The sequence below is a fragment of the Schistocerca cancellata genome, chromosome 1 (genome assembly GCF_023864275.1).
Source record: "Schistocerca cancellata isolate TAMUIC-IGC-003103 chromosome 1, iqSchCanc2.1, whole genome shotgun sequence".
NCBI classification, from domain to species: domain Eukaryota; kingdom Metazoa; phylum Arthropoda; class Insecta; order Orthoptera; family Acrididae; genus Schistocerca; species Schistocerca cancellata.
Window position 1 is genome coordinate 653,882,085 of NC_064626.1, and position 26,251 is coordinate 653,908,335.

Below are 26,251 nucleotides of genomic sequence, written 5' to 3' on the forward strand. Positions count from 1 at the left end.
TCTCTCTCACACACACACACACACACACACACACACACACACACACACACACACACACACAAAACCTGCACATCTACATTGCTGCGGCTGACTACACTGTGCCAGCACTGCAGTTTGCCTGGAGTTGCAGCTTTTATTGGGTGGAGCGGACATGGAGACAAAAGTAACAGGAAGTGGGAGGGAGGTTTGGAGGGTCGAGGAATGGTGGTTCACGGGCAGAAGACTGAGGTAGCAAATGCACCTGTGTCCCTAATCATCACTGTTTATGCCACCTACCTATACACCAACATCCCCCACGCAGATGGTCCTGTCCCTATCAACACTACCTCTTTCAGCACCCTTCCAGCTGCAATCCCAGTACCTCGTTCCTTATACACCTTACTAATTACACCATCAAAAACAGCTACTTCTCCCTTAAGAGGAAGATATACAAAAAACTCTGTGTCACAAACATGGGCACTCACGTTGTACCCTCTTATGTTAAACTGTTACGGGTTCTACAGGAAACCATCCTAGTCACCCAAAACACCAAAACCTTTGTCTGGTTCAGATTCATGGATATCTCCTTTATGATCTGGAACCAGGACCAAGTTGTTATCCACATTCCTCCAAATCCTTAATAATTTCTCTCCCACCCACTTCACCTGGTCTCCCTCAACCTGTCTGACTGTTGACTTTCACCTCTCGTAATGTCCACATCCAAACCTTTATCCATATAATGCCCACTTAACATCAACTGTACCTGCTTTTTGATAGCTGCCATCCACTCTACACCAAAAAGTCACTCCCACATAGTCTGGCCACCAGTGAACAGTGCATTTGCAGCTACGAACAATCCTTTGCTGTAGTATACCGGTATTGAAAAGCCTTTACAGACGAGAATTAATCCCAAAACTAGTCTGCAGACAGTTTTCCCATGCCACACCCACATATGCCACTAATTGTCTGACCACAAACAGTTGCAGAGGAGCATCTTTTCCATCACCCAATATCTTCCAAGACTGGAACAACTGAACCATCTCCTTTGTCAGAGCTTCAACTAATTATCAAGTCCGGAAATAAGGAAAACCCTTCCCACCTCTCCTAAAGAAATTTTCCACAACCAGCAGGCAGCCATGTACCCAAGGACACAGTTGGGCAGGAGTGGGGAAACTGCTAACACGTGGGCAGACAAGCAGCTGGTCCACAGCCCATCAGGGCTCCCTGAAGGGTTGCCTATCCAAACTAAACCCACCCATGCAGGGAGCAGAGGGACCTGCCCTAGTTTATCTTTAAGCCACATCCACTCCCAACCTCTTGCCACATGGGCCGTACCCCTGTGGAGAACTGGGTGCAAGATCTGTATGATACACCCACCATGGCATCCTACTCCAGTTCTGTTGCAGGTCTGCCCTGTTCTACATGGACATAGCCAGGATTTTGTCAAATGGGGGTCTGATTTGTTAAAGAGGACCTCAAAAAAGACTCACATTTTCATTTATTCTTGAAATTTCCATAAAGAACGATTAACTATTTTACTTGACAATGACCCCAGTTTTCAAGAAGCGGAGGTATAATCTGATTTCTTAGGAGTGCTGTATTTTGACATACCACTAAGAAGCGGTCAACCTCCAATCTCCCTTCAACCTCCAAGGACATTTCACATTCACCTACTTTCAGCCTGGACTTGAACTGAGGAAGTGATCAGGAACAGATGAGCGCTAATGTTTTCGGACTCCATGATTATTAATGACAGGACTTTTTGAATAAAAATATGTCTGTTCAACAGAGAAGCTAGAACAATTTTTGGTGGCAAAAATGCAAATGATCCAGAATAATTCAACATTACTTCTCGCAATGTAAGGAAGAGCATTTTTTGCATTAATGAATGTCCCAGCAGACAAATACAAGAGCCTAAATGTGGATAATTTGGATTATTATTTCTTTATCATGTGGGTCTTAGTACTGGGAGTCTCCAAAGAGATGCCCAGCTTGCCTTCAATGCAGCTCTTTTCATTTAAGGAGAGGGGCTGCATCTGTAATGGAATTCGAATCTTTCTACAAAGAAAGATATTCGGAAGAAAACCACAGGAAACCATTTTCAGCAGCCCAACTTGCAGACCTACCCCAAGTTGGTGAAGAATTTGGAAAGAACTGATTGTTGTACACTGTTTTAAAAGAAAATAAAATGCATTGCAACAAATGATTGAATTCTGACATTGAATGTTTTTCCTTCAACTGTGCAATCATTTGTTAGTGCATGAATGCTGACATATTTTTAAGATTTAAATGTGCATTGAACTGCTGGCTTCAGTTATTACAATATGACAAGAGCTTAAACAGATCTTGGAAGAAACGGGGAAGGAGGAATGCAGAGCACAGTTGGCTCAGAAAAATCCAAGCAGCCCGCTGAAAAAAAATCTTTTAGAAACTCACAAGTCCAGTGCTAACATTAAACAGCTACAGATAGGTAATTAGACTATTATAGTACTGCATACACATTTTTAGCTTGTCACAATCTTAGCAGATGAATCAAAATCTGATTTTCTTCTTCTTTCTTGTTACAAACTTATCCGTAATTAGAAACTATCACGACAGCACGCAGAACGAAGGCAATAAACAATATCACGTACATGAAATTCAACTGCAAGTAAGAACTGAACTGATTAACAAAACAACTGAGCTCAAGAAAGATCAACAACTGGTCTTGGCTAAAACAGGGATGGGCGATAGTCTAACGTTTCCGACTTAAAGCGTTAGTGTGAATCTGGATTATTTCGGTTTATTCCCCCAAATCACTTTCCACTTCTTTACGAGGTGACTTACTTGGAATTTGCAGCCACTCTTCTTTACTGGATAGCCGGCAGATGGAAACCCTCTTGACTTCTTCTCCGTTTAATAATGTTAGGTACAGGAAGTTTTACACTCTTTCTACTTATGAAATAAGTAGACGTATAAACTTTGCTTTTCATCAATTAACAATGTATTTGACTTTCATACACAATAAAACTCTCACTTTCAACGTAAATATATAACTTCCAGTAAATCCCTCATACAGTCAAACGTCAGTAACGAATTAATGGCTTTGATACCATAACTTTTCTTAACATAAAACAGAAAATAAGTCTTGCCTATAGCAAGGTTACATCAACAGTCTTGTTTTAGTAACAACAGTCAATGATGCAATAAGCACAGAGCTGCACATAAACTCCATAGTTCTTCCTTACACACTCACTAAAACATCTCTGGATTGCCTGACAGATACTTGTCGGTGCCATTCATCTGCCGTGTCTACTTTCTTTCCATGACTGATTTTAAACCTGCACATACAAACGTGACGCGCAGTAGATAGGATTCTACCATCCCTCACTCATAATCAGAATATTGTGTGTTTGAGACGGCAGAAGGGTGAGAGGTTCTAGAATTTACACAGAAATTCTTAAATCACTACGTATCACCCCCCCCCCCCCCCCCCTCAGATCGAACACGCAATATTTTATACATAATCATTATGCAAATAATGTCACTCATAACAACATGTCATATATTAACAGTATAGATTTCTTACATATGTTTGTATACATACATTTCCTTTCAATAACAATTCTCTGTCCTCTCTTGAACAATCTTTCGCTTTCTGTTTCTCTACTCTTTTCTTATTTTACTTTGTTATTAAGACATGAGCATATACTCGTGGTTTTAGTCAGCTTTACTAATATTTAGGAATTGTGAGAACTCTTTTTCCTTTCTTTATTTCCTTTTTTTGCCCCAATCGTAAACTTCAGATGTATATGACACATGAGTGATTATTTTCTGGTCCTATCTTTTGTACTACCTATTTCCTAGTGTGCACTATTTTCATTATTTGTAGTTTGGAGGACCTCTGGATGAAATGAAAGTGTTCTTTTGACACTCATTTATTTCCACGAAAAATAATGTTAGTTGTTCATAGAACTCACACTTCCCAGAATAATCCCTATAAAATTTGTGACTTTTGTCATGATACTGTCCCCTTCACCTAGGATCAGCACCTATTCCTTAGGTATGCCTGCCCTTTATACTTAGTGAATGCCGGGTATGTCCCCCTTATCCTTTCTGAGGCGGCCTCATGGTTCATTACCCTAGTATACATTTCTATGTATACCATAATTCAGTAACTTCTGGTAAAGATATAAATCTATCTTAAGCTTCACATTCATTCTCTAATATATCATTTACTGCCTAGAGTCTTCCTCTATTTATCAACTTCTCTATTTTCAATAGATACTATGTCTACATATACCATTTACATCCCATTATCATTCAATTCATCAGAGTATTTATTACACTGACATTTCTTAATGATCAATATGACTAATTCCTTTCCTACTTTCATTTTCTTTCTTCGCTCACGCCTCTTTCTTATTTATCCATTACTCATTACTACTTTATAGTTGTTCGTTATGTAGCATTTCTCTTCCATAAACTTATATGCTTTTGTCTCTCTTTGCACATGAGTTCATTGTGCCTATTTTAATCTCTGTTTAGAACTGTCACTGTTCTTTGTTTATGTGCACCTCTTCTTATGCACTTTCAATGTACAACCGTCATAGCTTCCTATCTATGGGGCGCATATTTCCATATGTACACCTATTTTCCCCTACAACACCTGGTGGTTCTCACATCATGACAGGCTTTGTCTTATGTAATTTAATGTTTGTGTAGAAGTGTAGTGAATATGTGAATGTGTGTGAATGTTGTCTGATTTTTCGGCCTTCTTATTTAAAGATAAGATTTAGGTTTCTGGTAAACACAGAAAGAAGGAAGGACTTCAGCATTAGAAGTATGTGAATATGAAAAGAGGGAAAAAATAGACAGGTCCTCAAATGAGAGGTAAGAAAAGAAAAAATAGATGTGGATGCTAGGATCGAAGAAGAGAAAGAAGATAGCTCCAAAGACCGGAAACCCTTTCAACCCCCCTTTCCTAGGATCCCTAACCCTCAGGTACTTGAGTCAGATGCCAGAGGTGGTCTGGTGTTAAATCGTCCCCTACAGAACGGACTTCCGACTTTCACCCTTTGAGGTCCCCGACAGAAATCCTAGCAATCCTATGGAAACGGCAAATCATGAAACATAAGGCACACTTGTTTGTGAGGGTTGTTTGAAAGGTGTGATGTGTGTTTGTATCAGTCATGATTTATATGTTCTTGTAAATCATGCTTTTAGCTACAATACCCACCCCTTTCAAAATTTATACAAACCCTCCCATCTATATCATATCTCAGAAAAGGTATAAAATACTCTATACAAAATAGAAAATCTATATACAATGGTATAACAGTTGTTAAGCTAGTCACATCATATTGTATTTTCCACAAATATAATACTCTATTCAGTTTATTTTGTCTAGATATCACTTTTTTCTATGATTCTCTTTCGTTGTTCTCTATTTTATAGTCATACCCAGTGTTCTAAGCAATAAGATTACAGGATAGTTCTAGATTTTAAAGGAATTCAGTGCAGGAACATTATTTTGGATGAAACACCGAAGACAACTCGGGATCCAACAGTCGTTACTCCGCCCGTTAACTCAGAATGTTAACGTCCCTGGGGGATATACAATTTTACATCCTTTACATTGTATCTCCCCTTCTCTAATCCAATTGTGGGATCTACTAAAAATAGTGTCTTAGTATGGATCACCATTTGTACCTGGTACAGTCCCTCATATTTTTGGAGAAACTTGTGAGTCTCTTTCTTCAGAGTCAAGCTGTGAAGATGTTGTATTATAAGAACCAGGTAAACGACTTGGTACTGAGGTTCCACAGCCTTTTTGTTATGCATACTTACTCTTTGTAGCACGTTTTCAAACTTGGATAACAATTTGTCAATATTAATCGCTCGATCCCTCTCCGTTTCTATATGTCAATTTAATGTACGAGCGTCTAAGAGCAATTGTACCCCGCCTGTAGCTTTCTTCACCACAACCAGAGGATTATTCATTACACTGGAACTTTGCTTCCTTCAAACTCACTGGTATTGGATATGGTTTGCAAAAGAATGGAGTGTCACCTTTGATTTTGAACTTACAGATACAGTCGCTGATGTTACCTGGACAATCGGAAAACAACACTTCATACTCCATTAAAATTTTATATGAATCTCGTCTTCATTGATCGGTTAATATTAGGGATTCATTAACTCTGTCTTGTATGTCAGCTTGATGTGTTACTTGATCCACATTATCGATTTTTGGTGATAACTGTGCTGTAGCTGTTAATCGTAGACACTGACACTCAGTTGTTTGTTCCCCAATGTGGCTATTTCTTACAAATGGTGTCCAGCATCTACTGTCCATCTCTATTAATATTCTCTACTATTAATAGCGTTTAACAAAGTAACATATGTCCAATACTACAGTTTACTTGAGTTTCATATTTTACAAGTTTTAAACACACTCCAGTCACTGGCAACAACGGTAAATGCTGTTTAGCCTGTATAGAGTTAAAAAATGTGTTTGAGATGAGTGATACCTCACTCCTCATATCTATAAATGTGTTAACCTCTGAAGTTTCCACTGTCCCTGCTATTATAGGTCGTAGGTTATCAGTAGTTAAGCTTGGTTCTTCAAGTAGCAACCACTCCTTTGTGGGTATTTTGTGTGTAAAGTTAACATGCTTATATGGAATAAGGCCTTCTAATATATCTCCACGACCTGGGTCCTGGCCCTGGATCCAGGTCGAACAATGTTTTCCTCATTACTACTCATTTTGGGTTGGCTATCAAAATAAGATACTACATTCCCATTCTGTGTTTTATAATTTTGAGTTGGTTACCAAAACGAGGTACTTTATTCCCATTCTGTGTTTTATGGTTACTCGGTACAAATTCTTGAGAAGCTAACGGATCTAAATTTGAAGGTGGATCTTTCTTTTGATAACTGTCATTACAACTTTTCTTACTGTGCTGGTGTACTTTTGCTAAGTTAGCCTCATGTTTTTTAAAATTATTTCCGCTATTTATTTTATAGTTTGAACATTCACTTTGGTGTAAAGTTTCATTGCGGTCCTTATTTATTGCATCAAGTGTGTCAACGAAAGACAACAACTCTTATCATTTCCCAACCACTACACAAAATGTCTTCTCGCACAGAACGGCAATCGTCTAATTGAAATACGTACTAATCCTTCTTCTTCCATTGGCTTATCTAAAGACTTTGCTCGTGTTAAACGCCAATCGAAATATTTCCCTGTAGCACCCCAAGTATTATATTATTTTGGGTCCCATAGATCTGATATTAACTTTTATTGAGCACTGGCAGGCCAGTTTCTTTTGAAAGTCTCCCCAAGAGGAAAAATTCTCAATATTTACTGTTCCCCATTCTGAGGCTTCCCCTAGAAGGTACCCCAAAGCAAATTCAATCTTCTTGGAATCTTCCCAATTTTTTGGTAAACCTTGATTAAATCTTTTTAAGAAATGGGTCGGATGTACATCTCTGTCCAGCTTAAATTTAGGGAACTGTCTCGATAACCCTGAATTAGCTACCCACTGCAAATAAGTCACCCCTTCACTAGTTAATACAACATTAGGTGAAGTTACCCTTTTTTCAACTTTCTCTTGGATATACTTAAATTCTCTCCACAGGTCGTCCATACCGTTCCTGGTATCACTAAGTTCAGAAGAAGGAATAGGCGATACGTTTCCGGATGTTATTCTCTCGGTAACCTTTCTATCTACAATTTCTTCAAATTGTTCCTCCAAACTAATTACATTTATAATATCAGAGTTAGCCATTTTCTCTTTGAAATTTCTTTCTACATTATCCACCCATGTATTTACACTTGTAATTTACAACTGAATGACTGGCATTAATTCATTATGCTGATCTACACTCTCTTTCAAATGATTCAACCCCTGCCTTACATCATTACTCTTAAGATTGTACATATTTTCAAAAGATCCTAACTTTTCAGTAACTTTGGATTCTACATTATTACATCTGCTCTCAATGTTAAGTTCTGGACATTTTTGATAAATCTTGAAAAGTGTTACTCTGTTTCTGACTACGGTCAGTAAACATATGATTTGTACGAATGGTCAAAGAATTTGTCAACTCGTTCTTTAAACCTACTTTTAAATTCTTACTGCATCAAACTCAGACTTCGAAGCACCCACGCCCTTGCATAGATTACTAAATTCTTTGCTTTGAGAGTCGACTTTGGCGTTTAACAAACCTAAATTTGTCGTTTGAATATTTAGAGTTTTCCTCTGAACATTTAAAGCTTCACTCTGGGTATTTAATTGAGAATTTACTAAATCTAGTTCTTTATTTAGAGTCGCACTCTGAGCATTTAATTGAGAATTTAATGAGTTTAACTCAAGACTCTCAGCTTCGATTAAATTTATCAACTCAGCCCAGTCAGGCACTTCTTTGCTAATTTTCAAGGCCATAGCTGGGTCTTGAGTTTCCCCAACCTGTTGTATATTTTCCATACTTTTATATGTCTTAGCTCCAATAAAAGTTCACTCAATAGTATCTTCTACAACTTTGTACTAAAGCAATCTATTTTTTTTTCACGCTCACCTGGCGTAGAATTTGCGTTGCAGAGGTGAGTGGATGTGGAGGCAGGTCAGCACTGGTGAACAGCAGCTGGTGCCAGCAGCATTGAATGTATGTCTGCGTCCCTGCGACGTGTGTGAGAGCCGTATACTCCCCGCACTGGATCTTCTTGGTTGACACATTCTATGCGTATTTCTTCTTGGACAAATACGTCAAAATTTTCTTTGTTGTTTTTATCATTGTGAATTTTTCATTTCTTCACTGTTTTTCCATTTAAATTTTTCTCCATTGGGTACTTGAACATATTCCAATTTCCGAGAGTAATTCCCTTGTCTTATTAAGTTTGGTTGCTATGGCAACACGTAACAGCTTCTTTTCTCGCTTTTGACTTAAAATTCCTGTTTTCTCAGTCCTTTCACACAAGTCACCACGTTCTAATGTTTCCAACTTAAAGAGTGAGTGTGAATCTGGGTTATTTTGGTTTATTCCCCCAAACCACCTTCCACTTCTTTACGAGGTGACTTACTTGGAATTTGCAGCCACTCTTCTTTATTTGCCTTGCTGCAGTGGATACACCGGTTCCCGTGAGATCACCGAAGTTTAGCGCTGTTGGTCATGGTCGGCACACGGATGGGTGACCATCCAGGTCGCCTTGCGCTGATGCCATTTTTCGGGGTGCACTCAGCCTCGTGATGCCAATTGAGGAGCTACTCGACTGAATAGTAGCGGCTTCAGTCAAGAATACCATCATAACAACGTGAGAGCAGTGTGCTAACCCCACGCCCCTCCTATCCGCATCCTCCACTGAGGATGACACGGCAGTCGGATGGTCCCGGTACACCACTTGTGGCCTGAAAACGGAGTGCTTCTTTACTGGGTATCCGGCAGCTGGAAACACTATTGACTTCTTCTCCATCGAATAACACTAGGTACAGGAATTTTTACACTCTTTCTACTTATAAGTAGACATACAAACTTTGCTTTTCATCAATTAACAATGTATTTGACTTTCATACACAATAAAACTCTCACTTTCAACATAAATATATAACTTCCGGTAAGTCCCTCATACAGTCAAACATCAGAAACAAATTAAATTACAGTTAAAAGAAAGTTGGCTTTGATACCATAACTTTTCTTAACATAAATCAGAAAATAAGTCTTGCCTATAGCAAGGTTACATCAAGAGTTTTCAAGAGTTCTTTTTCAACTGTCTTTGTTTTAATAACAATAGTCAATGACCCAGTAAGGACAGAGCTGCATATAAACTCCATGGTTCTTCCTTACACACTCACTAAAACATCTATGGATTGCCTGCAGGTACTTCTCGGTGCCATTCGTCTGCCCTGTCTACTTTCTTCCCACGACGGATTTTAAACCTGCATACACAAACATGTGACGAAGTAGGTAGGATTCTACCATCCCACACTCATATCCAGAATATTGTGTGTTCGAGACAGTAGAAGGCTGACTTGTTCTAGAATTTACACAGAAATTCTTTAATCACTACGATAGCTGATAGGGCGTGGGGTGGGGTGGGTAGGCTCCGGACACCCTGGACCCACTACCTTTGGCTACAACCTTGTGTCCAATCAGAGGCAAGACTACCTGTGAAAGCAGCCTCACCACACAGCAGTTTTGCTGTATTTTCTACACAGCCATTTATGTGAGCATGAGCACTGACTACCGGTCCACCCACCAACCTGTGCCCAAAATCAAAGTAGTCCACCTTGTGGAGGGCACACTACTGAGCATAACATGGTCAATTTCAAAGGCTAATTCACAACTGTGTCATCTGGATCTGTATTTACAACACCAGTTTCTCTGAATTTAAGTAGATGGAATATTATGGAAAGGATAAATTGCTACTCATTGTAAAGATGACAAGTTGTCTTGCAGACAGCCACAACAAAAAGACTGTTACACACTGAATTTTCGGCCAAAGCCCTCTTTGGAAACGAAAACACACCCACATTCACACAAGCAATCCCACTTTACACGCACATAACTGCTATCTCCAGCCACTCCACCCAGAAGATTCTGGTTGGGGAGGCTCGAGATCATGATCACGTGTGACAGAGGTGTGCTTCCTTGTGTGTGTGTGTGTGTGTGTGTGTGTGTGTGTGTGTGTGTGTGTTCGTTCCTTTCTGAAGAAGACTTTGGACAAAAGCTTAATGTGCAACAGTCTTTTCATTGTGCCTGTCTGCAACCCATTGTGTCCTCTTTACAGTGAGCAGCAATCTATACAGTGAGCAGCAATCTATTGTTTTCATAATACTTTTGATGTTCCAACTGGTCTTTCCAAAGTGTAAGGAGGTGGAAGTAGCTCTTCCAACAATTTTTTTTGATCTCTTAATACTCCTGCCCTCAATCTCCATTAAGCCCTGCCCAACACGCATCTCATTCCCAGCCTCATGAACAGTAATTTCACTTGTCCTGCACCCACACCCTCTTCTATCCTGTCTCCGTCTACCGCTGTTCTATCTCCCATCCCAATGCACTCCTCTACATTACATCATGGTCTGTGCAAGGTAATCAGCCAGGACAACAAAGCTGTAACATTTATTTATTTATTTTCCCCCAGAGAAAACCTCATTTATAAAACAAATTAATATTTTGATGTCCATACGTCTTGTACAAATTTATTCGCTTGGCACCGGCAGCGCTAATTCGGATTACTTGGCTTGTCGCCGGCCGTTCTTGACATTATCAGGAGATTATAAATTGTTACTAATCTCATGGTTAGTTCTCAGAACTTCTCAACTCTGTTCCCCTACTTTCATGAAATTTCGAAGGTATATACATGTAAATAAATACAAAATTTGTTTATTTCATATATTTGCTTATTTGCATTGTCTTTGGTACTTAATATTTCTCTTTCATTTGATATGCAGCAAAACAGTCTCCAAGAGGTAATGCAACTCCGCAAGACTTGCACATTAAGTTTATTGTTCTTTCTTTTGTTTTTGTAACATACATGGCAGTTTCTTCATTTTCATTTATTGGTTTTGGAAATACATAGGCCTGATAGTTGGTGTTGCTTTATGTGACCGGAAAGTCTGTCAACCGGATCATGATGAGACGTATGCGATGTAGTGGCAACCTCCAAGTTTTGCTCCATGACTTCATCGTAAATAATCGTATCATCTCTTTCGTCTGTCATGATGAAAAGGCACAAGTACGTATAAAAACAAAAAACTTGTTGACGTGTGTAACTTATTTGTTACCTCAACAAAACACCAACAGAATGCAAAAGATACTAAAGTGCTGTCGCTGGCCACTGCGCTATACAATGCTCACAACACCACTTTGGTGTCGCCTGCCGTTGATCGCTATTTCACGCACGAGCCCACTGTGGTGTCGCTGGACAGCAGAGTGGTAAGATTTAGAATCATAGGGCATGCATATCTGAAAATGCTGTGAGGCTTTCTTGACAAATGTATTATAGTTCTTCTTTCACTATACAATGTGATCAGGATAAAAATGTGGAACTACTGCTAGAAATTATTAGTACTTAAACAGATCAGTTATTGGACCTGGAATTTACCTTGTGTGTGTGTGTGTGTGTGTGTGTGTGTGTGGGTGGGTGTGTGGGAATTATCATTCGGCAATAGCACGTCATAAAAAAAAACTGCTTTACAAGGAATGAGCATCTGAACAAGAACATGGTTAAAATTATGAATGAAAACAATGATGCAGTTCGGTTGTAAGGAGAAAAGAACATTGAGAGATAATTTGCATGAAATAATGGAAAAAGAAATAATTTACCCATTAATTATGTGATGAATTAGGAAAACTAATTTATTTACTCACTTACTGTTGCTGTTCATAAGTGGAGATGTCAATGAGGATGCAGAATTCCACTATAATTGTGTCTGAATGGAGTTCTTATTACATCAGACACGTTTAGGCTGTTACCTAAACATTACAACAGTTCTCTTCTAACCTGACTGAAGAACAGACAAAGAGGAGCCAACACAAGTCAGAGGCTTGCCATTCTGCAAAGCAGGATAGGTGCCAATCTGTATAAGATCTCAAAAGAGAGTACAGTTTTGGGGCAGGTACTAGTGTTTCAGAGCACACTGTTCAGCATATATTGTTGACTAGGGGGCTCCACTGCAGAAGACCCCTTCATGTTCGCATGTTGACCTAACAACGTCATCAATTACAGTTGCAGTGGGCACAGTATCACAGAGATTGATGGTAGATTGAAAGAAATGAGTCACCTGTTTAGATGAATCACGTTGATGCTCATGTTTGGATACACCATCATCCCTGCAAACAGCTACTCGAAACATGCAGTGCGCCAGGAACACAGGTCGGTGGGGGCTATATTATGCTAAAGGGGACATTCACCTGGGTATCCAGGCGACCTGTGGTAGTAATCGTAGGAACCATGTCAGCTGTGGACTAAATGAACATTTTTGCGGACCACCTACATCCCTTCATGCTTGATGTCCTCCCTGACAGCAATGGCATCTTCCAATATGATAACTGTCAAAGTCACAAAGCCATAATCTGTCTACAGTGGTCTAGAGTGATAGTGAACTCACACTGATATCTTTACCAAAAAAAAAAAACATCTGGTCTAGGCCAAATGGAACCCATGTGGGACACTGCTGGGCACCAGCTTATGTCCACAATCACCAGCCTGTAATTTATAGGAATGAATAACTTTTACATAGACCTGGTGCTACATACGTCCAAGAACCAACCAAAGTCTTGTTGAAATCCATTCACGCAGAAACCGTTTCCTAAGGTGGACCAACATGCTGTTAAGTAGGTGGTTGCATAGTTTGGGATTATCAGCGTAAGTACAATGTGAGTCAAATAACAAACAGCAGCAAGAATGGGAAACAGGTTTTAAGATACTGTGAACTGCATCTACACCTACACCTACATCTACATACATAAACTACTAGTCACCAAGAAGTGTGTGGCGGAGGACACAATTCGCACCAAAGTCATATTCCCCACCCCCCATCTGTTCCACTCATGGATCGCCTCAGTACGAGCTCTAATTTCCCTTATCTTTGAAGGGTGATCATTGCGAGATTTGAAAGTTGATGGTAATAATATATGCTCTACATCCTCAGTGAAGATCGGATTTCGGAATTTAGTGAGCAGCCCCTTCGGTTTAGCGCGCCGTCTATCTGCAATAATCTTTCTATGAGATTAGTAATGCCCTTGTAATGGCTAAATGTAACAGTCACGAATCTCGCCGCTCTTCTTTCGACTTTCTCAATCTCTTGAATCAGATCCAACTGGTACAGACGAACAATACTCTAAGACTGGAGGAACTAACGTATTGTAAGCTATTTCCTTTATTGAAGGACTGCATCGCTTCAGGATTCTACCAACAAACCACAAACTAGAGCTCGCCTTACCCGTTACTTGTGTAATCTGATCATTCCATTTGAGATCATTTCGCCAAGGTATCTAATATGTTCCCATCTTGAGTTGGTTTTCTAACCAATTGCTCAAGGTTGCATGTTGAGAGGGCTCCTAGAATAACTTCACACGAATCTTTGCTTCTGCCTTCTGTGATAAACGTGTAATTTTCCCAGTCAATGGATGCCAGATTAAAGTCTCCACCCATAACTAATGGATAATTTGGTTATTTACTTCCTATGTACTCAAGATTTTCCCTGAAACATTCTACGACATTTGTTGCAGATGCTGGTGGTCTATAAAAACATCGATCAATCCTTGTCTGATTGACAGATTTATCCAGACTATTTCACAGTCCGACACAGTATCGATCTCAACTGTGTTTAAACAGCTTTTAACTGCAATGAACACACCACCTCCCATAGCATCAGTCCTATCCTTCCTAAACATTGTCCAATCACAGTTCAAAATTTCACTGCTTTTTATGTCTGGTTTCAGTCAGCTTTCAGTACCTAATACAATATTGGCATTGCTACAGACACTTCGACAGTTTACTAACATGAGATTAAGTATTTGTAAATCCTTTGGAATGATCCGTTTAGGCGAACTAACAAACCGCAAGTATCAACAGGAAGAAGAAGAAAAAATAGGAGGAGGAGGAGAAGTTACGTTATTTATTGTACAGGAAAATGAGTCGTATTATCTAAATTTGAGCAGTGTAGCAGGGAAATCTGAAGAATGGATGTCAGTATTACAAACCCCCAATTTATCTAGAGTCCTGAGTGATTCGTGCACCTTCCCATTCTTAACACGTTCCTTGACTTCTTATTTTATTCGGAACAACGGATACTTTTAATGACTGAAGACAAAACATTTTCTGAAATACATTTTCAAGTAAAATTTAACAGACTCAAATAATAGTAGGCAGCAAAACTTAATAAAGAAGTTTGACTGGTGTTTTTGTATTTTAAAATAAAAAAAAACAACATTACTGTACAGTGTGAAGACATGCACTGACTGAACTAATATTTGCACCCAAACTCTTAGCATATCTGTCACTAATATTTTGTTAATAAGTAATCAAACAATGCAAATGAATGCAATTCTATTGAGAGCAATAAGGAGTTACAATCCTTGATTCAAAAGATTGTATTTTAATTACTGAGCATATGTGCCTTTGTGAGTAATGAAGTTCTTAATTTCAGACTGACAAGTTATCCAGCTCCATAATCATTTCCGGTAAATGTTATATTCTTATAAGTATTTGCAGAAAGATTTTTCCATGTGGTTTCTGCACTCGAAACTTTCTGGTGTACAGCCTTGAATTCTTGTACTATGCCATGTGGTGTGCTCGTCACCATTTCTATTGGCTTGCAAGGCAAGCAGTAAATCATTAGTTTAAAGTGATTGTAATACGAAGGTGGTTTGAAAAATTTTTGGAACAGAATAGAAAAAAAGTACATACATCACTGAAACTTTTTTTAATTCCTTGTAGATTAATGCACTTCATCCAACGATGTTCCAGTGCCTTGATCCCATCTCGAAAATGAGTTTCCTCCAGGTCTGCAAAATAGTTGTCAACTCTAGCTATGAATTCTTCGTTTGAAGTGAATCTTTGTCCACCAAGAAAAATTTTCAGTTTTTGGGAGAGATGGAAGTCTGACAGAGCCATATTAGGTGAATTAGGCGGGTGTGGCAACAATCCATACCTTAGTTTGTGTAATTTTGCCATGGCGATGGCTCGTGCGTGCAAGCACACATTGTCTTATCGCGGCACCCATCTTGCAGATAATTTTTTCATTTCTAATTCTTCAATTAAAATGTGATATACCCTTTCAGATGGCATCTGGCAAGCATGAGCAATTTCACACACTTTCAATGGTGATCCTCCATGACCATTTTGTGCACTTTTGCAATGATTTCTGGAGTAGTGACACATCTTGGCCGACCACTGCACGGATCATAATCTAAGCTCTCCCTACCAAATTTAAATTCATTTGTCCACTTGACAACAGTTGAATATGAAGGAACAGAGACCCCCAGTGTATTCTGGAAATCGGCATGAATGTCCTTTGCTTTTATACCTTTCTTTACGAAGTACTTAATCACTGCTTGAATCTCGATTTTCTCCACCTTCACTAATCACTATGTGGGAACAACTAAAGAGCCATGTCACCGCCACAGCTCTCTTCCAAGAGCATTGATGTGGCCCGTGTTTACAGGCAACAGTCCAATGAATATCACGTGGACAACTCGTTGCGCTAGTTCTGACCCCTCTGAGAATTTTTCAAACCACTCTCGTATAATTAAATATCTGTAGAGAAATACAACTTATATTTCATCTGTGAAGTTCCCACCAAACTGGTGTGGAGTGTACAACAAATCAGTACAAGGTTTCAAGTATGTCAACATTAATTTTATTCCTTTAACTATTGCAAAAATGTGAAATATTGATGCAGTGTTCCAAATTAACATATTTTTGACCACCACAACATACATTTAATGATGAAATTTGACAGCATTGTGGCTCACAGTCCTTTTTAGATAAACTGGGAAGGAGATAGGAACGAATATCCAGCCTAGTATAACTACATTTTGTGGAATACCACAACTACAGTATTTAGTCAGATTTTGAAGGCAGAAAGAGGAAAACTGACAGTTTACCTATGAACACAACTACAGAATATTGTCACATTGGTAGGATTGAAGCTGCTGTGATCTGTACACAATAATTTTTCTTTCCTTTAAAAAGTCTTTCACTGGTGAAACAGTTCTATGTCTTTATGAAGGTGAATTTGTTATACCAAGTTTAATTTGAAGTAACTAGAGAGAGCTCAAAATATGACAATTAATGATTCAGAACTTCAATGATTGATCAAGACTCTATGAAAATTGATTTGTTCCCACAAAACAAACGAGAAGAATGCCACACAAAACGTGTTCTCATTTCTCATTTTTCTAGACCTCAATAAGTCTACCACAGGATTTTCTATATAGAACACTGATCTTTTCCAGTCGATTCTTGCAGGCAAATATACTGCAGAGGTACCAATAAATCATCCAGACTGATACAGACATGATTGTGTATGGATAAGTGAGTGCAGTGGTAGACCTGGATATTTGTGTCTGTATGTTTTTCCCCTCTGAGTGGAAGTGTTCCTTTAGCTCCAGTTTCTTCTTCAAAAATGGACTGATCTGTACCGTAAATGTAAGGTTCACTAAAACTAGCAATCTTATGCTTTACATCCGTAGAAAAATTATCGATCAGTTCGGTTTAAATCATTTTATAACCTGTTTCTCTATACACAATTTTGGGCTCTAGAGTCTAGTCATGCAAGATGGCATTGCTGAAAGCAAACTTTTTTTTCCACCTACAATTCACATTAAAAAAAACCAAAGTGAACTTTCTTGTGAACCGTACTCTTACTTAGGAGTTTCTTATCACTTTTGTTCCCAAAAATGGAAGAGAAGCATAGCAAGTAAGAGGCGTGATAGTTTTAATTCTCATTTCTCCAGACTTTGATTTGCCATTGCTTTTTCTTTGTCTGATAAAGTATTTTTAGTTCCTGGCATTTCTTTCAAACATAACTAACAGTTAAAAATGGTACTACCACTCAAAAATTCTTTACGATTACAACTTTCTTCAATTTTTTGCACTGTCTGTGAGTCAACAGTCTGCAATATGAAGTGTTTCCGTTGTTTATAACCATTAGTCTGCACTATTTACATGTTCATTTAAAAGTTTAAACACAATTTCACATGCTTTTTCTGTTGAGAGCTACAGTTGGCAAACATTCGCAGGGCTCTCCAACCAGTGAGGCGAGACTGATGTACAAAACATTTTTTAAACTTATTTATGGATTCTTCCCTCGTTTCTTGATAGAACATTTCCAAATAGAGGGTTGAATAACACTTAGGCGGTTTTTTGTTCTACTGATTTTTATTTGTATGAACTAGTTTTCGGGTTATTAGTCCATCTTCAGATAACTACTGGCTATTGTTTACAAGGAGCTTGTGTTTTTACAAACCAAACATTCTGGACTAAGATACAATGCACTTACATATGATCTTTAGTTGTGGTATTGTCTTTGGAATTGTCAAACAGGTCTTTTGACTTTTTCTTCTGTAAAACTGTTCTTTAACATAATAAATCACATTTTATGGTTTGTCTGTACCAAGTAGGACAACAATTACAATTATTTAGAATACACATTATTACAAAATTACAATTTTTTTGTTTGTTCTGAACAGTTGCACTGGACACTAATTGTTGGTTGAACAATAGCAATGTTTTCTTTGGGGATTATATTTTGTTATTAGAAAAATTGTGTATTAATAAATACCAAATATTACGTTGTTACAGTTGAGTTACCGTTAGGATTGTAAACACATAAGGGATATTACATTATATTTGGGTGTGAATTTGTTTACTATTGGGACACTTTGTGGTTAGCACCAGGTTTACTGTATTTTGTAAAGTTTAAGAGTGGTGATTTGCTCAGTTGCAATTGGTCATTCAGAACCAGCTGGGGATTTAGGGCAGGATTAATCTGCCAGGAAGTTTCATATTAGAAAAAGTGTTTCAGTGTCCCTTGGAACCTCCCAGAGTTTGTTGGTTTAAGTTTCAACCAGAGAAAACTCCCTCTACCCGTAAAAAAAACATCCTCACAGAAACATATGGTGTCAGATAAAAATATCTGTTTTGGTGTCCCGTGTAACCTCCGAGAGTTTGTCAGTTTAAATAATTTTCACCCTTTATAACTAGAAAGGCTCAAGGAAATGACACTTATGGAAAAACAAGGGTGAACCAGTCACCTTGTTAACACATCAAGAGCATCTCCCTAAAATGTTAGGAAACACATTGGACAAATCACAAAACCTTAAAACTCTAACCATTTTTTGTTTAAAAATCACTTAAAATAGAGGCTGACCTGTTGGCAAATCTGTCACTGCACTCTGGTCTGAAAATAAAACACAGTCTAATAAAATGTGGCAAACAGTGACCTGCAAATTTCTTTGGGTTTAGTGAAAAATTATTTAACAATATTTTGTTGTGGCAGCCACTGTAGGCATTACACACTGTTCTCTTGACAGTCAAATGTGTTTCATTCATTATCTCTCTGTTTACAGCCCTACGTTTTGTTTTACACACATTACATAGTAATATCCGTTTCTTTAGAAATTTCTTTACAATGACTGTATACCATGGAGGTTCCCCCCAATTATGGACTGCTCTATTACATACATATCTATCCAATGAATTGTCAAATATTCTTTAAACTTGAGCCACAGTTCCTCTACATTTCCCGCCCTGTGATGAAAGTTTCAAGTTCCTCATTGAGATATGATACTATTGATTTTTTATCTAGTTTACTAAACATATATATCTTCCTGCTTGTTTTAACTGTCCTTTGTACTATGGTAATCATTGCTGCCATAACCGCATCACTGTCACTGATACCAGTTTGAATGTGGTCATCCTCAAAGAGGTCAGATATATTTGTTGCCATTAGATCCAATATATTTCCATCACGAGTGGGGTTCCTAACTATCCATTTTTAGGTAGCTTTCAGACATGGCATTTAGTAGTGTTCCACATGATGTATTAACACAATCACCACTGAAAAAACTAATTCTGTAAATTTTGGATGATTAAAGTCTCCACTCATGATTACAGTATGATCGAGGAACTTACATACAAGTGAAGTGTGATTTTCTCTGAAGTTTTTGTTTACATCAGGAAATGAGTCAGGTGAGCAATCCAATTACCATTTTATGCCCACCCCTGAAGGTGAGTACTGCCTAAACAATCTCACATACAGCTTTAGTTTCCATCTATGTGGATCTGAGTTTCTTGTCTACTTAGGCAAATGGGAAATGGAGGTGGGGTATTTGTCAAACAGCAATGAAGACAACAGAAAAAGAAACAGATAATGGTGATGGTAATAAGACAAGCACTTTCTATATAAGTGCCTGAGACACAGGGAAATAACAGTTACATTGTGTTAGTAATAAAAACATTTCTGAAAAAGAAGACTGAAAATAAATTTAAGTATTAGCAAGTCTTTCTTGAAGGTATTTGTCTTTTGTCTGGAGACTAGCTTTGTATGGAAGTGCAATATGGATACAAACAGTTCAGACATGAAGGGAATAGAAGCTTTTTGAAATGTGATTCTGCAAGAGAATGTTCAAGATTAGATAGGGAGATCATGTAACTAATGAAGACACACTGAGTCATACTGGGGAAAAAATTATGGCACATTTTGACTAAAAGAATGGAATGATTGATCAGCTTGTTAATAGAGTGGAGTGAAGCTGTGTGTGTGTGTGTGTGTGTGTGTGTGTGTGTGTGTGTGTGTGTGTGTGTGGAGGAGGGAGAGAGTTAACAATTGTAGAGAGAGATCAATGTATCACTACAGCAAGAACATTGAAATGGATTAAAAGCTGCTGCTAATGCACCTGACTTTTTCAAAACTACTCTGATTTTCATTGTACATGCAAGATTCACTAAAACTAGTGATGATATTCTTTGCTCTGTGCTAAGAGCAGTTCATTTTGAATAATAACCTTTTCCAAATGTTGGAAACTCCACGTAGGAATATCAACAATGTAGGAAGAGACAGGTTGTTACTTTCCAGATCACGAAGATATCATCAATGAACTCAGGGCCAAGACACCCTATCTTCGTTCCTTCACAACCTCGACACATTCTCTCCCATCCACTCCACATGGTCCTCCTCAACCCGGTGTGCCACCTTCCTACATGTTGAGATTGTCCCCTGTCCAAATTAAACCCACCAACACCAACAGTACCTGCAATCTTAGAGCTGGCATCCCTTTCACTCCAAAAAATCCCTCCCGTAGAGTCTGGCTACCTGGTGTCGGCATATTTGCGGTGACAAAAACTTCCTCGCTCAGTATACTGAGGGTCTCACCAAGGCCTTCACAGACAGCCACAATCCCCCAGACCTAGTCCGCAAACAGATCTCCCATGCCATTTCCCCGCACATCCCCAATCCTCCAGCCACCCCAAGAACCAGCCACTAAGGAGTGTCCCCTTCATCACCCAGTACCACCCCAGATTGGAACAACTGAACCACATTTGCCGCCAGGACTTCGATCACCTATCACTGTGCCTGAAATCTCACCCCTCCTAAAGTGGTGTTCCATCACCCACCAAACCACCAAACATCCTAGTCCATCCCTATGCCATTCCCAATCCCAAGCCAGGTGCAAAACGTTCCCAATTCACCCTCCCAGCATTTCCTTTTCCAGTCCTGTCCCAACAGGGACTGGGGCACCTGTGAAAGCAGCCATGAGCCATATCATTTACCAGCTTCACTGCAACCGTTGCACAGCTTTTTATTATTGGTATGATTACCAACCAGCTGTCCACCAGGATGAACTGCCAAACGGTGGCCGAGAGTTAAGTAGACAACCCTGTGGCACGGCATGCAGCTGAACATGACACCCTTGATTTCAATGGCTGCTTCACTACCTGAGCCATCTTGATCCTCCCCTCCACCAACAAGTTTTCTGAACTGCACAGATGGGAGTTATCCTTACAACACATTCTCTGCTCCCCTAATTATCCTGGCCTCAACAAATGGTAACATACTGTCCTCACATCCTCCACCCAACAGTTTCCAACCCCTCTGTCCTTTTATCTCCTTCCCATTCTCATCTCCCACCCTGTTTATTTGCAGCTCTCTGCCAATGCATTCGCTCATTTATCTGCGCTCCTCTCCTTCTTTGTTCCGTTTTTCCCCCACATCCCTACCCCACAACCTCCTGGTATTGCACCTGTTCGCAGTCTAGTACATGCACACTCCATCATACAACATTTGTCCCTTCCCCACCCTCATCCCCTCCAGATTGCTGCTTGCGCCCTATGCCGTGCTGCATTCCAGCCCAAGATGCTGGAGTGGCAGTTGTGTGTGTGTGTGGGGGGGGGGGGGGGGGGGGGGGTTTACTGACGAGGGCTGTAGCCAAAAGCCTTATGTGAGGGTGGTTTTTTTTTTTTTTTTTTTTTTTGGTGCCTGTCTCCCAGCAACTTGACGTGTCTTCTTTACAGTAAGTAGAAATCTGTCTCTTCCTACATTGTTGATACCCTTTTCCGACATATTTTTCAATAGAAATTTTGCTATTATTCTAGATATGATTTCACACGGGTTTTTTTAAATGAATACTTCAAATTTTAGATACTATACATTCTTTTCCTCCTATATCATTAGAAACACCTAAAGCCCAGTCATGCAAAATGGTACCACTGACTCGAAATGACTTCTGTCTGGCCTCAGAAAAAGCTCAAAATGTGCATATGTTACATCGCTGTTGTTTACAATCAACTTTTATATTGTATTGGAACTACCTATGTTCATCCAATTCATCACTAAATTTTCGTTGCCTGAAAAGTAATTTTTAGTCCTTGTCATTTCTTTCACAGTTCATCAAATATGGCACTACTACTCTCAGATTTTACATGAGAATAACCATCCTCAGTTTTATCATGTGGATTCACTGTCTGTAATATCAATATTTTAATTTTTACTATCATATCTCCATAGCAAGTAGCAAAACATTCACAGAATTTCCCATGACCAGTGCAGTGAAGCCAAATGTACAGAATAACTTTCAGAGTGTGAAGTGTGGTCAGAAATAAGTGTTCTCAAACATTTACCACAAAGTAAAAGAAAGATCAGTAAACTATGAATATTAGCTGGCATTTTTAACAAACCCCTGGATGGACATTCCTGTTCACTGAACTCTGTACTGATAATAAGATGGCCCCTTTCCCCAATCTATATCTACACCCATATTTCGATATTGTTGCCTTCTCACAGGCAACCACGTCACCAATAAACACCCTGATGGAGCTTCTATTGTTATAGACTAGATCGTTTATGTATACTGTAAACAGTAACCATACTATCTCACTTTATTGGGGTAATTTTGAAATTATCTTTACACATGTCAGTTTTGTTCTGTTTAAAGTGATGTGTTGTGTTCTACCTGCAGGGAAGTCTTCAATCCAGTCAAAAAACTGGTTCGATACTTGGTAGGCACAAACTGTTTTCAGTAAACGACAGTGCAGGTCTGTATCAGATGTCTTTCTGACGTCAAGGAACTTGGCATCAACCTGAAGGCTAAGGTCTAACACATTGTGGATATCAGAGAGCGAGAGAGCCAAGTTTCAAAGATCTCTGTTTTTCAGTTCCATGTTGATTTGGACAGAGGTGATTTACATTCTTCAAAAATGTTATGATATGTGAGCATAAAAACATATTCCATAATTATACTTAGCTGATGGAAATGGAAATGTCGTGTGGCTAGGGCCTCCCATCGGGTACACCGTTCGCCTGGTGCAGGTCTTTCGATTTGATGCCACTTCGGCAACCTGCGCGTCAATGGGGATGAAATGATGATGATTAGGACAACACAACACCCAGTCCCTGAGTGGAGAAAATCTGCGACCCAGCCGGGAATCGAACCCGGGCCCTTAGGATTGACAGTCTGTCACGCTGACCACTCAGCTACCGGGGCGGACTACTTTGCTGATGAACGATAGTGATTAAATTGTATAATGAATCTGTAATTAAGAGTATGAAGCCATTTAGGCATTTTTGCTATCTGTTTTGCATGTGACAAGTGTACAGAAGGATGCTAAATGTCTTCCATGTGGAGTGCCGATCATATTATGACCATGAGCTCTAGTATGTAAATGAGCTCTGTGTTTCTTTTTAAAGGGACTTGTATGTCAATAACTGCCAAAAAATCGATTTTTTAAATGTTCATCTTAAAAATTCTCTGTAATTTTCTGAACAAGAAAAAGTTTACTTTCAGGAAAATGGACCACAGAAAGTATGAAAATTAGAGGAATTTAGAAGTGGCTGCATGCACCACAATGTCCTATGGCACACAATCAGCTCTGTTAAAAATAAAGTTTTGCTCTCATTTGTTTTGTTTATGTGATTTTTTAGTCCCTTAAGATGGCTAACCTGCGAAAGATTTACTTATCTTTTGTTTATACAGAAAATTTCGTCATTGTTTGCCGTTATTTTGGTGCGAATATTTTATTTACAATGAAAATTGTGTGCATGAGTTTCTTACTCCACTTGAAAGCAATGGGAAGAATTAAGAAGTTTGGTGTTAAACAACATAAATTTTATGGAAATCAGTACACCAAATGGATTAACTCTGCGAATACTGAAATCAGTTTTAACTACTCCAAGTGCTTTGAAGCTAAAACAGAAATGTTTGGACAATGGGCTGATGATATAGAGATGCCAACTATTGATTCAGGTTGTGTTATTGTTGAACTGTCTGCTCTATCTGAACTAATAAATTAAGCTTTGCAGTGCAAGAAATGTGGCAATAGTGGTGTGAAGGTAGCTGAGGAGATACGTGCTAGAAGAGGTTGTGCATCATAATCAAGAATTGTAATTGTTGTGATTGAAGTGAATGTCACTATATTTGTGGCGTAACTAAACAGAGAGTGTATAACACAAATATTAAACTTATGGACTTACCTCCACCTACAAGGTTTGACACACACAATAAAATTATCTACAGTCTTTAGAAGAAGTAGCAAATGATAGTATGAAAAATGCTGTTCAGGAAAGTGTAGACATGAATGACAGCAATACACGTATGTCTGCAGCCTTGGATGCATCCTAGCAACAAAGACGCCATAGTTCCCTAAATGGTGTAGTGACAGCTATCTCCTTGGACAATAGTAAAGTCACTGATGTGGAATGTATTAACCAGTACTGCCATGGCTGTACTAGTGGAACTGAAAATCATAAATGTTTGATTAATTGTAGTGGTTATAGTGGAGGGATGGAATCTGAAGGTGATGTGAAGACCTTCCACAGGTCTGCAGAGAAATATGGTGTGATATATACAGGGTGAGTCACCTAACATTACCGCTGGATATATTTCGTAAACCACATAAAATATTGACAAACCGATTCCACAGACCGAACGTGAGGAGAGGGGCTAGTGTAATTGGTTAATACAAACCATAAAAAAATGCACGGAAGTATGTTTTTTAACACAAACCTACGTTCTTTTAAAATGGAACCCCGTTAGTTTTGTTAGCACATCTGGACATATAAACAAATACGTAATCAGTGCCGTTTGTTGCACTGTAAAATGTTAATTACATCTGGAGATATTGTAACCTAAAGTTGACAATTGAGTACCACTCCTCCGCTGTTCGATCGTGTGTATCGGAGAGCACCGAATTACGTAGGGATCCAAAGGGAACGGTGCTGGACCTTAGGTACAGAAGAAACTGGAACAGCACATTACATACCCCTTGCTAACACCTTTTTATTGGTCTTTTTCACTGACGCACATGTACATTACCATGAGGAGTGAGGTACACGTACACACGTGGTTTCCGTTTTCAATTACGGAGTGGAATAGAGTGTGTCCCGACATGTCAGGCCAATAGCTGTTCAATGTGGTGGCCATCATTTGCTGCACACAATTGCAATCTCTGGCGTAATGAATGTCGCACACGCCGCAGTACATCTGGTGTAATGTCGCCGCAGGCTGCCACAATACGTTGTTTCATATCCTCTGGGGTTGTAGGCACATCACGGTACACATTCTCATTTAACGTACCCCACAGAAAGAAGTCCAGAGGTGTAAGATCAGGAGAACGGGCCGGCCAATTTATGCGTCCTCCACGTCCTATGAAACGCCCGTCGAACATCCTGTCAAGGGTCAGCCTAGTGTTAATAGTGGAATGTGCAGGTGCACCATCATGCTGATACCACATACGTCGACGCGTTTCCAGTGGGACATATTCGAGCAACGTTGGCAGATCATTCTGTAGAAACGCGATGTATGTTGCAAAAAATGGTTCAAATGGCTCTGAGCACTATGGGACTCAACTGCTGAGGTCATAAGTCCCCTAGAACTTAGAACTACTTAAACCTAACTAAGCTAAAGACATCACACACATCCATGCCCGCGGCAGGATTCGAACCTGCGACCGTAGCGGTCGCGCGGTTCCAGACTGTAGCGCTCAGAACCACTCGGCCACTACGGCCGGCTGTATGCTGCAGCTGTTTGTTACAACACGCAACTGAACGTCGGAGGTTTCAAGCGTCAACTTTAGGTTACAATATCTCCGGATGTAATTAACATTTTACAATGCAACAAATGGCACTGATTACGTATTTGTTTATATGTTCAGATGTGCTAATAAAACTAACATGGTTCCATTTAAAAAAACGTAGGTTTGTGTTAAAAAACATACTTCCGTGCATTTTTGTATGGTTTGTATTAAACAATTACACTAGCCCCTCTCCTCGCGTTCGGTCTGTGGAA

General features: G+C 39.2%; 1 protein-coding gene across 3 annotated transcripts in view; it reads right to left on the reverse strand.

The window, feature by feature from the left end:
* The window catches only part of LOC126183514 (DNA polymerase epsilon subunit 2), a 114,476-nt gene that overhangs the window by 28,322 nt on the left and 59,903 nt on the right, over positions 1-26,251 (reverse strand). The window lies entirely within an intron of this gene.